Here is a 17,828-nt window from a genome sequence, read left to right on the forward strand (position 1 = left end):
GCACAGTCCACCTGTAAGGCCACCTCTCGGGCCACCTGGTCAGCCAAATTATTTCCTCTGGCCACCGGTGTGACCGGTTTTTGGTGGCCTGGGCAATGTATGATGGCTAGTCGTTTAGGCAGCCAGAGTGCCTTTAAAAGAGCCAATATTTCTTCTTTATTTTTGATAGTTTTCCCCTCTGCAGTTAACAGTCCCCTCTCTCTGTATATAGCTCCATGTATGTGGGCCGTAGCAAAAGCATATCTGCTATCGGTATACACGTTTAGTCTCTTGTCTTTTCCCAAAGTCAGTGCCTTGGTTAAGGCCACAAGTTCAGCCCGTTGGGCAGAGGTGCCAGCTGACAAAGGCTCTGCCCAAACAGTCTCAGTTTCAGTTGTGACTGCTGCCCCCGCATACCTTTGACCCTGATGTACAAAGCTGCTGCTGTCAGTGAACCAGGTAACCTCGGCGTCTGGTAGAGGGTCATCCTGTAAATCTTCCCGAACTCCATGAACCTGTGCCAATTTCTCAGCGCAGTCATGGAGGGGGGTATCCAAGTCCGGGTCTGGTAACAGGGAGGCAGGGTTTAGTGTTCGGGGGCGGGAGCATAAATGATTCTGAGGGGATTTAATAATAGTCCCTGGTAGTGAACCAGTCGGGCATTACTTATCCATCGGTCAAGAGGTTGTTTGAGGACTCCCTCGATGGCATGAGGGGTTGTAACATGTAACTCTTGTCCCATAGTTAATTTATCAGCATCCTTTACCATTAGAGCTGTAGCAGCGATCATACGGAGGCAAGGGGGCCAGCCAGCCGCTACTGGGTCCAGTCTTTTTGAAAGATAGGCAACGGGCCTGGGCCATGGGCCAAGGAGTTGCGTCAGCACTGCTTTGGCTACCCCTTTGTTTTCATCTATGAAGAGATGAAAGGGTTTGGAGACATCGGGGAGCCCTAAGGCTGGTGCCGACAACAGGGCAAGTTTAATTTGCTGGAAAGCCTGCTCAGTTTCCTCTGTCCATTCAAAGGGCACCTGTTCTCGGGTGACCAGGTAAAGAGGCTTAGCCATCTCGGCGAACCGAGGTATCCACAAGCGGCAGAACCCGGCCGATCCCAGGAATTCTCTTACCTGCCTTCGCGTTGTGGGTCGGGGGATGCGGAGGACGGTTTCCTTCTGTGCATCAGTGAGCCATCGTTGGCCTTCTCTTAACAGATACCCCAAGTAGGTTACCTCGGATCCAGATCCTCGTGAAGTGCCTCATCGAACAAGGTGGGTGAGTTTTTAAATCCTTGGGGGAGCCGGGTCCAGGTGAGTTGCCCATTTATGCCTCTCTCAGGGTCGGACCACTCGAAGGCGAAGAGCTCTTGGCTTTTGGGGGCCAGAGGCAGGCTGAAAAAAGCATCTTTTAAATCAAGGACAGTATACCATTGTCTTTCTGGGCTGAGGGCACTTAGGAGGGTATAGGGGTTGGGTACTGTTGGGTGTATGTCCATGACTCGGCGGTTAACTTCTCTCAGATCTTGTACCGGACGGTAGTCCGCACTGTTAGGTTTTCGTACAGGCAGCAGGGGGGTGTTCCAGGCTGAATGGCAGGGACGCAAGATGCCTAAGTCTAGGAGGCGACGGATATGTGGCGTGATGCCATTTCTGGCCTCCATTGACATCGGGTATTGTCGGACCCGAACTGGATCTGCCCCCGGTTTCAGCTCTATGAATAGAGCTGGGCGATGTTTAGCCAACCCCATACCCACGGTTTCAGCCCATGCTTCTGGAAACTGCTGGAGCCAGGGCTCTATGTTTTGACTTTGTGAGGGTGGCTCCTGATGGAGTCGATATTCATCTTCTAATCTTAGAGTAAGTATGGTCATGGGTTGGTTGTGAGGGCCAGTCACTTGGGGGGGCCCCCTGGCATAAAATGAATCTGGGCCCCCATTTTAGTGAGTAAGTCTCTTCCTAATAAGGGGCAGGGGCTGTCGGGGATGACTAGGAAGGAATGGGTGACCTCTCCATTTCCTAGGTCCACAGTCCTCTGGGTGGTCCAGGGATATTTTTTTTATTCCGGTAGCCCCTTGGACCCAGGAAGATTTTTCAGAAATTTTTCCATGGGGTCTGATCAAGACCGAATGTTGTGCCCCTGTGTCGACTAGGAATTGAACTGGGTTCCCCTCCACTTGTAGCGTTACCCTAGGTTCGGGGAGGGGATCCGAACCCCAACCCCCTTTTCTGCATCTTGAGTGAAGAGGGCGGGTGTGGTTTTTGGCTGCCACGGTTTTTGATCATGACGTGGCTTTTTCTTTTTAGGGCATTCTCGGGCCCAATGGCCTTTTTCTTTGCAATAGGCACATTGGTCCTTATCTAGGGGCTTTTGTTTATCCAGGGGCTTTTGGACAACAGCGGCCAGGACTTTGGTCATTTCCTCGGTGGCTTTAAGTTGCCTGTCCTCTGGAGTCTCTCTATTATTATAGACACGCTGGGCAATGCGGAGTAAGTCCTGAATCTGTTTTCCCTCCAGGTCCTCTAGTTTCTGGAGTTTCTTTTTAATATCAGTGGCTGCCTGATTTACAAAGGCCATTACAACAGCAGCTTGATTTTCGGGGGCCTCGGGGTTCATGGGGGTATACTGTCTGAAGGTTTCCATTAATCTTTCTAAATAAGTGGCAGGGCTCTCTGTCTTACCTTGTATTACTGAATACACTTTTGCCAAATTAGTGGGCTTGCGTGCAGCAGCCCGGAGACCCGCCATTAGAGTCTGGCGATAAATGCGCAGCCGTCCCCTACCTTCTGCCGTGTAGTCCCAGCCATCCTGTGGGGGTCGGGTCAAGGGAAAAGCTGCATTAATGAGATCAAGGTTAGCAGTGGGTTGGCCGTCATCTCCAGGAACCAGCTTTCTTGCTTCCGATTGAATTCTTTCTCGCTCCTCGGTGGTGAACAGGAGTCGGAGGAGCTGCTGACAATAATCCCAGGTGGGTTGGTGGGTAAACATAACACTGTCTAAGAGACTTATTAAATCTTTAGGGTTGTCAGAAAATCGGGCATTCTGGGTTTTCCAGTTATATAGGTCACTGGTAGAGAAGGGCCAGTATTGAAGTCTGGGATTCCCCGTACCATCGGGAGGCCCTATTTCCCGTAAGGGTAAAGCTACGGTGGAGTCAGGAAGGCGGAGTCCTGGCTCATGAGGGGCCCGCCTACGGGTGCGTCCAGCCGGCCTTTGGACTTCGCCCCCACTAGGCATGGGCGCGGGTTGAGCCTCCCTATTCTCTAGTTCTCCTATGGGCTGGGCTACGGGAGGCTCTGCCGGCGCAGCAGGGATAGGGGCAGCTTGCGGAATAAGAGGAGGAACCTGGTAAGAGGGAGGGTCAAGGGAAAGTAAATCTTGGCTGTCGGGGAGAACAGGGGGTGCAGTTGGAGTTGGCGGCTTGGGTGGGTTGATAGGTTTAGCCGCTAGAATTTTGCATGGCCCTGTTAAGAAAGAGGCCATCCAGGGAGGTGGGTTTTCCACTAAATCTTGCCACACCAGAATATAGGGAATCTGATCCGAGTGACCTTCTTTCCCTGGTAGGAAAATTATTGATTTTACTTTAAGGACCACAGGGAGGCAGAAGGTTCTCTCTGTAGGCCAATTGACCCCAAAGGTGGGCCATTCAGAGCGGCAAGAGGTGATCAACTTCCTTTTGCGAATGTCTAGGCTTAAGTTGTGTCCCCTAGCTTTTACGTCCCTGAAGTTGGCGAGAAGGAGGGAGAGAGGGGTGCTCTGCGTTTGGCCCATGTTATGATTCTGAGGAAGAGGAGAAGAGAAGGGGGCGCGGGCAGCACGGACGTGGGGGAAGGGGCGCCGCTGGCCAGGGGGCGGGAGGGAAAGCCGCAGGGAGCTGAGGAAGGAGGAGAGAGGAACAAAGGATGGAATAATTAATTCTGATCAGCCGATAAAACACTCAATTCCAATAAAACATCCGACCCATGAAAGAAAAACAAGAACTAACAAGAATCTTTCGCAGCGGTTCCAACTTTCTGGTGCCGTCTCGGCCAGCCCAACAGAGAGGGTTGTGGCTAGGACGGCGGTAATTACAAGGGCCCAGGGGTGACAATACATTTAGACTGACATAGAAGCACTCGCGTACTCGCCCGTCCGCGTCCCTCTCGGGAACTTAGGTGCCTCTTAGCATGGGCGGGCAGGTATAATCCCCCTGCTTGGATCAAAATAAATTTTGACTGCCTTAAGCCGTATGAGGATCACCGCGGAAGTCGGGTTAGAGCCCACTCGAATCCCGTAGCTTATGCCGTGGGACTACACATAGGGTAAGTCAGGCGCGTGCCCCTGACTCCCAACAATCATTCCAGTCAGTTTAACAGACAGACACACAGACACACATCACATCAAAATACGGGTAACAATTGGCATGCCTAGATGGTTTTTCTTTTAGACGCGTAGAGATATTTCTTAGCACTCTGGTAGTTCATAGAGAAAATGAAAGTATTTAGTTCGCAGGCGCGTTGGGCGTAAGCAGCCCACAGAAAAGAATCCTGATGGGCCAAAAAGGTCCCCCGATGGACCAAGAAGGTCCCCAGATGGGCCAAGAAGGCCCCCAGACGGGCCAAGAAGGCCCCCAGATGGGCCAAGAAGGCCCCAGACGGGCCAAGAAGGCCCCCAGACGGGCCAAGAAGGCCCCCAGATGGGCCAAGAAGGCCCCAGACGGGCCAAGAAGGCCCCCAGACGGGCCAAGAAGGCCCCCAGATGGGCCAAGAAGGCCCCAGACGGGCCAAGAAGGCCCCCAGATGGGCCAAGAAGGCCCCCAGATGGGCCAAGAAGGCCCCAGACGGGCCAAGAAGGCCCCCAGACGGGCCAAGAAGGCCCCCAGACGGGCCAAGAAGGCCCCCAGACGGGTCAAGAAGGCCCCCAGATGTCAGTGGACGTCTCCAACTGACCCCGGCTGGGTGCCCTATAGCGCGTCCGCCAGGGTCACACCAGCTTCCAGACAGAACCGGTTCTCCAGAGAAGAAAGACAGATCAGAGAGAAAAGGAAGAACATTAGAGCCGGCTTACTTACCGATCGGAATCAGATACGACCCGTTGACCAGAAGTCTGGTGGGCTCGGGGGGTCTCGGTGGAACCTCCAAATGTAATGCCCGAAGTTCCGAAACCTCCCACAAAAGTCCACCAGAGTCGTAAGTCAAAGCCAAGCGGCAAGGGTCGTTTATTGCAGGTTCGAACCTGGTCCTCTGCGCACTCGTCGCCGGTGACGCAAGAGGCCACGATCAGGGTTGGTACAGCGTTTTTATAGACAGAGACAAATAGCACAGGGGAGGTTTCAAATTATGAGGGGCCTGATTAGTTGATTTTAAAGTAAGGACATTTGTTGTTCTCTGATTGGGCGTCCTTTGTCTGTCCTTTGGCGGGAAGGCTTTGTCCGTTACTTGTGGCAGGAGGAAAAAAAGGGGGAAGGGGGAAGGGGGTAGGGTAGGTGGGGAATGTGCTAAGCAAGCAGGTTTACAGAAGCGAGAAATGCCGGTTAGTTTATGTATAATCACTCATTCCATTACATATCAGACTACATTTAGGAAGGTTTACAACCCATTCTACTACACAGCGGGTTACATTCAGGAAAGGCCTCACAATGCTCGTAGCAAACAGCAAGCAAAACAGACTTCTCAGCAATTGTATTTCTTATCAAAGATCCATAATAAGCAGAAAAGAGAACTTTAGCTTTAAACTAAGGCAGGGCTGTCATTTGGATTTAAAGCTGTTCTTTTCAGTCCTGTAATCTCAGGCAGATTGAGACAGTTGGTCACCACAACAGGACCACAATACACAGGCAACCCTGCCTTAGAACACATCCCTGGGCTTAGGTTTCTTGAATCATCCCAACTTGTCTCCTCCTTATTTTTCTGCTCTTCTAATGCTACAGAGCTTTGCATAGCAGTCATCACCGCAGTAGGAATGCTGGCACTGAGGGTGGGGAATAGGGAGTGAGAAATGGAACCAAGTGCCAGTCCAGCTACAGCTATCTTGGAAGTGGTGAGTTCTGTTTTGACTAGCCGTCTTGGATGATCACTCAGGACAATTCATTCAAATTGCCAATGCAGGGGCCCCTGGGTGGCTCAGCTGGTGAAGCACCCAACTGTGGCTCAGGTCATGATCTCATAGCTCGTGAGTTCGAGCCCCATGTCGGGCTCTCCACTGACCGTGCAGAGTTTGCTTGGGATTCTCTCTGTCTCTCCCTCTCTCTCTGCCCCTCCTTCTCTTGTGCTTTCTCCCTCTCTCTCAAAATAAATGAATAAATAAACTTGAAAAAAATTGCCAACACAACCCAAACTTATAAGACAATGTGCCTCTGAAAGTCAGTGCAGAATTAAATGCCTTATCATCAACAAATGAATTTTATTAAATATGCATTCTAATCTATCATATATGCCTTCCATGCAAAGAGCGATTTGAAACTAGGTATATGAAGGCCAGAGCAAAATTGTTTGCTCATTTTTCAGTTTGTATCAGAGATGGTGAATATCCTTAGTTCATCGAGAAGTTGCCATACGTTTTTTTTTTAATTTTTTTTAACGTTTATTTATTTTTAAGACAGGGAGAGACAGAGCATAAACGGGGGAGCGTCAGAGAGAGAGGGAGACACAGAATCTGAAACAGGCTCCAGGCTCTGAGCTGTCGGCACAGAGCCCGACGCGGGGCTCGAACTCACGGACCGCGAGATCATGACCTGAGCCGAAGTCGGACGCTTAACGGACTGAGCCACCCAGGCGCCCCGCCATACGTTTTTAAGAGGGCCACGTCAGCTATACTATCAAACCAGCCAGGGGAGATCCATTTCAATATAGCACTTAGCTCCACCTGCCTCTGACTCTGTAAGCCTACATTTATGCTTTATCTATATTCTGGAAAGAACACCACTTTAGAACTTAGAAGACCTGGTCAGTCTTAGATTTACCATGCACTGGACATGAGAACTTGGGCAATCATGGAACATTTCTAAGTGATCAATAAACAGGAAGTAACAAGAACTAACCTGCCCACTTCACATGGCTATTGTTGGATCAATAGGATAACGACCTTGGAAGGTTTTCCCACACACATATAAAATATTATTGACTATTTAGCTATATCAGTTCTTCATATCAAATTTAATGATGGAGCATTAATCTATTGACAGAAAAATTGAATTACAGCAACTAAGAAGATGTTCGAGAGACAGGCGCCTTTAACTGGTAACAGTGTAAGTAGTTAGCAAAATGTAAACTATGTAATTTAAAATTTAGAGCAACCAGGTAGAGTAGCCATCGGTGGTTGAGGTACTACAAGGTGCCTGTGGAAACCTGTAAAGCAAGAACCAGTTAAATGGTTTGTTCAAGGTCACACAGCAGTGTATTTTTTGTTTGATTTTGTTCTTACCTCCTCTTAGTAAAATTTAAGGTATCTCACCTTAAAAAGTGGAACAACCAACGCTGAACCTGGGTTTTAAAAAAAGTCAATCCTGGGCTGCCTGGGTGGCTCAATGGGTTAAGCCTCCAATTCTGGATTCGGGCTCAAATCATGATCCCAGGATTCTTGAGATGGATCCCAAGCAGGGCTCTGCACTAACAATGTGGAGCCTGCTTGGAATTCTCTGTCTCCCTCTCTCTCTCTGCCCTTTCCCTGCTTGCACACACTCTCACTCTCTCTCTCTTTCAAAAAAATAAATAAACCTAAAAAAAACTCAGTCCTGCGTTCTTTTCCTTGAACCATGGTAGAAATACGCCATCCTTAGAATAAGGGGTCAGAGGTCTGCAGGTAGCAGTCTGCTTCTCCTTGGGAAAATCACGCAATCCGTCTGCAACACTTTCCTCATTGGTAAAATGAGGAGATTGGTGTTGGTTTATGTTTTTCCACCTATTAGGTGAAATTGAACAAATGAAAAAAAAAAACACTGTAAAGTACTTAGCCTATAGGAAGGATAATGATTGTTTCTTGAAATGTGTTTTAGCCAAATGTGTGTTTACACACACACGGGTCACAATGTAAAATGTGTTTCTTTTTTTATTTTTTTTTAACGTTTATTTATTTTTGAGACAGAGAGAGACAGAGCATGAACAGGGGAGGGTCAGAGAGAGGGAGACACAGAATCCAAAACAGGCTCCAGGCTCTGAGCGGTCAGCACAGAGCCCGACGCGGGGCTTGAATTCACGGACCACGAGATCGTGACCTGAGCCGAAGTCGGCCGCTTAACCGACTGAGCCACCCAGGCACCCCTAAAATGTGTTTCTTAATGTGGTTTGTGGTCAAAGGCACTTAAAAAAAAAAAAAGATGTCTTCTAAGCTTCTTTCCAACACTTGTCCTCCACTGACTCTATTATGTTTTCTGTCATTTTAAAATAAAAAGGCATCACCTAGACTTCAATTATTTTCATGCATGGTTTATTAGTTTAAAATATTTCCTAAGATCATGCTGCATACAGCTGCTTTCCTTACTCTTCCCAAACTCTACCTCTGCCCCTGTCCCTGCTCATAAATACTTCAAAATCGTATGTTTTAAAGATCATTGTCTTATCACAAAGGTTCTCTGACCACAACTAATTGTAGTAATATTTTGTACTTGAAGGTTGATCTAGTCGAATATATAATATTTTAAAAGTTAACAAAATGTGTATGATCCTTATTGTGTGTTAAAAATGGCCAGGTACCTTCTGTTGATGTTTTAAAAGGTCTCTTTCAGTGAAATGCTTCCTAGAAGGAGAAATAGACCCTGGAAAATAAAAGTGATCTGAAGAGCTAAATAACAGTTACAAGCTGTGATCAGCAGAACGGGATCTTCTCTCCTCCACACACACATATGTTCAAACCGAGATAAACATGCACATACTTCAATTACAAGCAAAACTTTCTCGAGAGACAAGTGGCAGGGTGCACTGAAGCTGAAAGCAATGTGACAACACAGTGGCACACGATGGTGAGAAACAACTCAACCCTGTAATTAATTTTTATCATTAAAGTCCCATCAATATCACTTAGCCGAATGACTCTGACAGGATGGGAATATTAGCTACAGACAGATTTCCTACTCCAAAGGTTATAGTACTGTTTGCATATGTACTTTGGAATACATTACAAAAAGGTGAAAAACTATGGACGGCATGATGTATGACCTGAGAATAACAGTGAAGCCTAACTGTATGTGCTTTGCCATTGGCTGTGGTGAATGCAAAGTTTTGCACCTTCCCCCTCCTAATAAGAAATGCAGAGGCTCAGTTTCCAAAATTGGATTGAGAAAATAATGTGCATTTAAGATCAATTTCTGTAAAATCCTAGGACTTACTATTTGCCATCTGTAATGGTTAATACTAACGAAGTATACAAAATTGCCTCCAATGGAGGTCATTATTAAAGGAAACCAAGAGAAGAAGAAATGGGGTTAGATGTAACCAGGTGCTTTCAAGAGACAGTCGATGAAATGGATACAGAATGGACAACCTAGCAAAAAAATTCCCATGGCAGTCTTACCAGGATGGCTAGAGAGAGCAAAATTGCGTGTAGAATAGTGGTTGTCATGAAAGAAGTTATATGAAAAGCTGTAAAAATTTCCCTTAGGCTCAAAATGAAGTTTGCTTCATCCTAACCAAAGTCTGGCAAGGAATTTATTTGAAAGACTTCTGAACTCCCCAAAATGAGAAATACTGCAACCTATAATCCTTCTAGTCTACGATACATTATTGCATAAGGTTTATTGTATCTTTAAAATGTAGGCACATCACTTAAAATGACTTCTAATCTTCAGTCTAGGTACCTGCTTCACTCTATTTATTTCTTTGAATCTAAGTAGACTCCAAGTAATGATAGCAAGATAATTGAACACTATTTTGTGAGATATGACAGGCTCTAGAATTAAAATTACCTATATTTTGAACTTAATATATGAAATACCTCAAACTTTAAAAATTCTTTCTTCAAACTAAATCAATGACAAACAAAACCAACAAAATGACTCCTTGTTGGATATTACTGACTTTTAAATTAAATACACAATTTGAAAATTTATAATATAAACATGCTTTGAGCGTATGTGTGCAAAGCATGGTGACATTTTTTTCAGCATGCAAAGAAGGGAAAGATGTTTAAATTTTTAATGTTTATTTATTTTTGATAGAGAGAGAGACACACACAGGATCTGAAGCAGGCTCCAGGTTCTGAGCTGTCAGCACAGAGCCCGACACGGGGCTCGAAGTCACAGACCACGAGATCATGACCTGAGCCGAAGTTGGATGCTCAACCGACTAAGCCACCCAGGTGCCCCAGAAGGGAAAGATGTTTAAAAGTTGATAAGATGAGTTACTTGTGGAGAAGAGATTCATACTTCTTAACTTGGCTTCAGGGGCATCCCATTCATTAGACTGTCTGTCTCTCAGTTTTTAGAGGAGTTTTTGAATGATCTCATTGTGAGATCATTTGAGCATAAGCTGACGGAATTCAAATACCGTACTCGTTGTAGGCAAGCAAAGTTCAAAACTCAGATTTTTCAGTATATACACCAGATGTACCAGATGTGGTAATATTGTTTATTTGTTCATTTATTAAACAAATACTTTTGAATGTCTAAAATACACCAGCTACTGTGCTGGTCACTTTGGTAAGCACTAGAAATGTAACAATGAATCTGACATCTATAATCCCTGGGGGGGGGGGGGAGAAAAACAAACAAACAAACAAACAAACAAACAAGTGATTAGAAAAGCTGAGTGCAATGAAAGAAACAAATAAAGTTACGGAAAATAAATTAACAAGAGAGAACCAGATTTAGATGTCAAAGTGGAGGCCATTTCACGAGCAGGTGGTACTCACGCTGACATACAAAGGATGAGGCAGCTAAGGGAGGACTGGGAATAAATCTTTCTCAAAGCAGAAAAACAGCTTGTCCCTGTCCTGAGGCAGGAGAGAGTTTGCAGTGTTTTTAATAATTGGAAAAAGAGCCAAGAATATGGAAGCAGAGGTGAAGTTCCACAAAGGGTGAGCAGAGGAAAGAAGGGTACGAGGGGACAGAGATGTCATTCAAGGCCAATACATACAGTATTTCCCGATAAGTCATACTAATGAGTCAGTATTGTATTCTAAATGGAGTAGAAACCACTGAAGAAGTTCAAGAAGAAACACTGTAGCTAATGGATCTTCAGTATATAATTGTTTATTCACTTAAGAAATAATTGTTTCAAACTAGTATCAGTAACTAACGGGCACACAATTGAGAAAAGCAGATGAAAAACTACAGTACAAATACGGAGAGTTATACGAAAAAAAACTTAAATAGCATTACACTTGGCATAGAAAATGTGTGTAATACTAACGAAATGGAGGGATTATAATATAAGATTAGGCCTGCTTTCTACCATCTCACTTTTATCTCCCTCTAGGTGATAGAATGTATTAAAAATGTGTCAACACATTTAATGCAGCAGATATAGTGACTATTGTATGACCATAGTCATCACCACTGCAGAGATTTCTATAATATATGAGTCTGACTCTCCACTGGTATCTACAGGGGATCATATGTTATGTAATAACAAATAACAACAAGCTCCTGAATTTTTTTTCTCTGGCTGAAGAAACTGAAGCTCAGAGCGGTAAAACCCACTTCCTCTTGTTCAAGTTCACCGTGAAGTCGGGGACAAAGAGATAATAAAGTAAATACCTCCCAAGATTATGACTTAAGAAATGTTTTTAGGACAATAGGAAATTTCTAGGTCGGCTCATTTGGTTTATGTCTAGCTTTCGTTTGTATGTGTGTTTCAGGTTTTATTTTTTCAAATGACTTTTGTATACACATGTATGTGTAGTGTGATATATTAAGGGTGGGGGGAGGTTTGCCATATATTCACATTTTTCTTTTAACTCTCTTACCCAAGCAGCTAAGTATCACCAAAATGTGGTGAGCCTTCACCACGTGTCAAAAAATAGTGATGCCATCCATTAGGTTCCCATGCCAAATACATGTGAGTTATTTTGACAGCTCTCTCTTATTTACACAGAAGATTTAATCAAGTCCCAGGTCCTGTCAATTTTACCTCCTAAATATATTTCCAGTACAATCCCTTTTCTTTTTTTTTTTTTTTAACATTTTATTTATTTTTGAGACAGAGAGACAGAGCGTGAACGGGGAAGGGGCAGAGAGAGAGGGAGACACAGAATCGGAAGCAGGCTTCAGGCTCTAAGCTGTCAGCACAGAGCCCGACGCAGGGCTCGAACTCATGGACCGCGAGATCATGACCTGAGCCGAAGTCGGCTGCCTAACCGACTGAGCCACCCAGGCGCCCCTCCCTTTTCAATGCTATCATTGCCACTATTTCAGATCAGCCTCCATCTTTTGGCCTCCACTGCGGTACTAGCTTCCCATGTTGTTTTTATAAAATCCTTTCCGATCACTCTTAGAAAGGCAGCCAAATTAATCCTTAAATGTCTCTCTACTTAAATGCTTCCATAGCTACTCTGCCTTAAGAAAAGATCCCTTCAGAACCTAAAAAAGAACCACTCTACAACAGTGCAGTAATTGCACTGTTAGGTATTTACCCAAAGGATACAAAAATACAGAGTCCGAGGGGGTACATGCACCCCAATGTTGATAGCAGCATTATCAACAATAGCCAAAATATAGAGAGAGCCTTGTTGTGATGAGCACTGGATGTTGAACATAAGTGATGAATCACTGACTTCTACTCCTGAAATCAATATTGCACTGTATGTTAAGTAGCTAAAACTTAAATTAAAAAAAGAAAGAAAGAAAAAAGGAAAAAGAACCAAAGTCCCTAACATGTCCTGTAAGACACTGCATAATCTGTTTCCTTTTCCACAACTTTTTTTTTTTCCTTTCTGTGTTACAGTCCATCTGCTTTTATTTTGCTTTTTGTTTTACTTTGTTTCATTTTCTCCATGCTTTAGCATGGAGATCCAGACTTAAGGTCTTCACCATTGTAATTCTTTTTCTCTGGAATTTTCGACAACTTTATCCTATATTAGTGACATTCTTTTCATCTTCAAAGAGTCATCTTATATATCATATTATATATATAATAATATATATATTATATAATATATTTTATATATATATATATATATATATATATATATATAATTTATTAGAAAGTATCCCAAGACTGAGCCTTCTGAGTGGGCAAGTTGTCAACTACATTTCCCGATTCTAGCACTGATTGCAATGGTAATTTTTTATTAAAATTAAATGTTGATGTATGTATTTGTTTATGATCATGTATTATTGTCTCCTCTTCCAGTGACTAAGCCCCAGGAGTGTGAGCACCCTGACAGGTTTCCAGCTCCATTTCTAATACAGATCACAGAGGCAAGCTTGTATTTGCACTCAGTAACTACCTGTTGAATAAATGCACCGAAGTTATTATCCTCATTTTAAGAGGATTCTCAGACATAGAAAAACGCACCTTAAACACGAAGAGTCATTTTAGGTTGGCAAAAATTGATTATAACCTAAATAAAGGCGTTACTGAAGCTAAAGAAATCACAAGTCAGGAACAGGGCATACCTCTGTTCTGAGGGCTGAGACACAAAGTTAAAGCATCTAAAGTGTCCTCTAAGAGGAAAGAGAACCTCAATCAGAGGTCACTGAAGCGTCCTATTCCCACTAGAAGTGACCTCCTGTGCAGTATCTTTGTGTCTCTGCATTGATCCTAGCACCACAAGATGCTTCATTCATCTAATCTGCTCCATTTGCTGATAGAGCAAGCTTCCGGAAGTGACCTAATCCCCCTTCTAGGTCTATCTCTGAGGAGAATGGACTGGTCAGCAATTAGGATTCTTCCCACAGCAGGTATTTTCTCATTAGTACTGAACAATTTTTTTAAATAAAAATTTCCCGATTGGGCTAATGTGGATTAATCTCTGAGAGAATAGACTCTTTTGAGTTTAAAACTAATACAGTTGACCCTTGAACTATGTGGGGGTTGGGGCCCTAGCCTCCTGTGCAGTCAGAAATCTGCACTTGACTTTTGACTTCCCCAAAACTTAACTCCTAATAGCCTACTGTTGATTGGAAGCTTACTGATAAACAAAGTCGATTAACACATATTTTGTATGTTAAGTGTATTATAGTCTATATTCTTATAATAAAATTAAGCAGAGAAAAGAAAAAATTGTCAAGAAAATCATGAGGAAGAGAAAATACATTTTTTAAGTAGTGTACTGTAAAATCCGTGTGTGAGAGTACCATGCTGTTCAAACCTCTGCTATTCAGGGATAAACTGTATTTATGTTCCTAGTCTGCCAAGGTTGATGACCAAAAAACGGACCATGGTAACTGTTCAAGGTAATGACTATCTGACCATCACTCACTAAGAGAACTGGAAGTCAGCTTGCAAAGCTCCCTAGACAGTGATATTCTGTCTTCTTGTCTATCTTTTTTTTTTTCATTCCAAGAAAAATCAAAAAATTTTTTCAATTGGAAAAATTGGAAATTGAAAAATCCTTTCCTTTAACAATGATGTGTTCAAGGTGGAGAGTAAATACACAATAACAAAGTATTTAATAAAAGCAAATCAAAACATAGAGGATATAGCAAGGGCTGTACACAGAGAAAAACATTATTAAAATCAGAGAAAATAAACAGAATATTTAAATGAAGCTTGAAAACAAAATAAGGAAGGAAGAAAACAACCATAAAATAGAAAATCAGTATGAATGAGAAAGCGAAGACATACTTTTTGAACATTTTTTTTACTTAAAATTTTTTTTTAATGTTCATTTATTTTTGAGAGAGAGAGACACACAGAGAGACAGAGTGTGAGCAGGGGAGGGGCAGAGAGAGGGGGAGACACAGAATCTGAAGCAGGCTCCAGGCTCTGAGCTGTCAGTACAGAGTCCAACGTGGGGCTCGAACTCACGAGCTGTGAGATCACGACCGGGGCTAAAGTTGGATGCTTAACCAACTAAGCCACCCAGGTGCCCCTGAAATTTTATTTTTAAATGACATGGATTGTCTTATGGGTCAAATTGTGTCTGCCCCCCCCCTCAGAATGTGGCCTTATTTGGAAATATGGTCATTGCAGATGACCCTTAGTTAAGCTAAGATGAAGTCATGCTGGAATAGAATAGGCTTCTAATCCAACATAGGTGGTGTCCTTATAAAAAGGTATCACTTAGAGACATACATTCAGTGAACAAAAGATGAACATTTATAAGCCAAGAAGAGGCCTATAACACATCCTGCCCTCACAATCCTTGGAAACCAATCCTGTCAAAACCTTGACTTCAGACTTTCAGCCTCCAGAATTTTGAGACAATAAATTTCTGTTATTTAGGTCATCTAGTTTGTGCTACTTTGCTATGGCAACCCTAGAAAACCAATCTGAATTGAATCCAAAAAAAAAAAAAAAGGAAAACACAAATAAGCAAAATTAGGTTAAGAAAAAGAGAAAAAGCAATCATAGGAGAACACTATAATTCTTCTACTAAATTTGATGATTAAATATGGGCCATATTCCATAAAAAACTTAAGATACCTAAATTTCTTTAGCAGTTGAAAATTAAAAGACTATTACAATAAATCTAAAAAGCCAAAACAAAACACAAAAACAACCCCTACATAAGAAAATCATGAGCCATATTGTGTTATATATAAGTTAAACTTATATATAAACTCTCAAGAAACAGGTAATTCCATTTAAAAAAAAATAACTGGCCCAATGTGTTATTAGGTTCATTGTATAACATTGATATGAAATCTAACCTAGTTGTCTGTTTATTGATTAAGCTCATTTATGAATGCACATGTAAAACTCAGTCTTCACAAAAATATGCAGGATTTATGTTGGAAAAACTACCTATGATTGTTTTTGGAAGGACACAGGAGAATATCTAAATAATTGAATATTCCTGGATGGGAGCAAGATGTCAACACTCCCTTAATTAATCTATAGGTGTAAAGAAACCTAATCACTTTTAAATATCATTTTTTAAAATTCCTTAGTTATTCTAGGGGTCCCTGAGTGGCTCAGTCGGTTAAGCATCCAAATCTTGGTTTTGGTTCAGCTCACGACCTCACAGTTTGGGAATTCGAGCCCCAAATCAGGCTTTGCACTGACAGCACACAGCCTGCTTGGGATTCTCTCTCATTCTCTCTTTCTGCCCTTTCTCCACCCTCTCAAAATCAATAAACTTTAAAAAGTAAATAAAATTCCTTAGTTATTCTAAAGTATATCTGAAAGAACTAATGTAAGATATTCATAAAACTTTTTTTTAATGTTTTTGGCTTACTGTTGCCAAGCCAAGCTTTTTCATATGCCCAATTTGTGTTTAACCCTCACAATTCTGTGAGGTGGGAGTTTTTTTTCCCTCATTTCACGGTAGAGAATACTTCATCTTAAAGGGGTTGCATAAATTGCCCAAGATCACCTATTTGCTAAATGACAGAATAGAAGTTTGGACACAAGTCTGTTTGTCCTCAAATCCCAGCTTAGTAAGCACTTCCTGTCTGTACTCCCCATGTATTCACTGCAGAAGTGGAAACATTGTTCTTCTTACACCAAAATAAACACACGACTGACAAGAAAGCTAGGAAAGGATGTAGAAGTAGGTTAGGGGCAACCTTCGGTTGGGGTAGTTACATCTGATTTTATTCACTTATTTTTCTTTTCTTCTTCTTCTTATTTTTAACCTCACTGCTGTCACGGGGTGTTCTTTTTCTGTTCTGCAAATAGGCCAATCTGGTTCCACCCCTGGGCCTTTGCACTCATCCTTTTCTCTGCCTGAAACTTGCTCACCCAAACTTTCCAAAGCTGATGCTTGTTCATTTAGGTCTTAATTTAAATGTCAACTCTTCAGAAAGAACTTTTTAACCACCCATCTAAAATGAGAACTAAAAAGTCAAAGATGAAACATAAAATCTCTTTTCTCACTACCTCCTCCTAGTTGCTTTTTATTCCATTAAGGGTGTTTTCCCTCTGTTCATAACACCAATTACTCTCTGAAATTACCTTGAATCATGGGACACCGTTCCTCTCCCCACTCCACTCATTCACCGTGACACCTTCAGTTCTCCTAGGAGTGCGTGATACATAGTCGGTGCTCACAAATCTTTGCCAAATGGATGAATACTTAAAAGAATAAGTGAATAAATACCTATTAATAATGTGACCTTTTAGCATGGAAACTGGAGGCAGGAAAGAGAAGGAAGATTGGATTTTACTTCTTAATTAAAGTTTTTGCTACCATTTAAGCTTTTAACAAGATAATAGGAATGCTTTACTCTCTCCTAATAATTTTTTTAAAAAATGTAGTTTCCTTTAACTAAAAGTTCCTTGCTCACTCCACACACTAAAATAAATTCTAGAAGTTTAAAGTAAGTTTAGAAAGAAATACAGTAAAAAGATAAAGGAAAAGAAAGAAATGGAAAAAACTTAGACAAGAATAGGCTAGGAGAGTATTTATCTGATTGCTGAATTAGGAAACATTTCCTAAATACTAAAAATAAATAAGCATCCCAAGAATAATACCGATAGATAAAAGCACATGAATATATAAAAAGCTCAATAAACAAAACACATTTAAAAGCTTACAAAAAGAGCGAGAAAATATTTGCAACTAATGCAACAGATAAATAGTTAACATTCTTGATGTGTAAAGAGAAACAACACAATACGAAAAAAATGGGAAGGAACATAAATAGAAAATTCACAGAAGAAGAGATATGAAATGGCTTCTACATTTGTTTTAAATTTAAGCTAAATAGTAATCAAATTAACGTAATTTAAAACAAGAAGTCACCATTTTTTACTTACAGAATTTGCAGTGAATAAGCAAACAAAGGGCCAAGCTTAATGGTCTCAAGAGTGTGTTAAATTGAGCGTTCTTTTCCAC

The sequence above is a fragment of the Lynx rufus genome, unplaced genomic scaffold (assembly GCF_022079265.1).
Source record: "Lynx rufus isolate CCGP_SWC_20201006 ecotype Redwood Valley unplaced genomic scaffold, mLynRuf1.p SCAF_6, whole genome shotgun sequence".
NCBI lineage: Eukaryota > Metazoa > Chordata > Mammalia > Carnivora > Felidae > Lynx > Lynx rufus.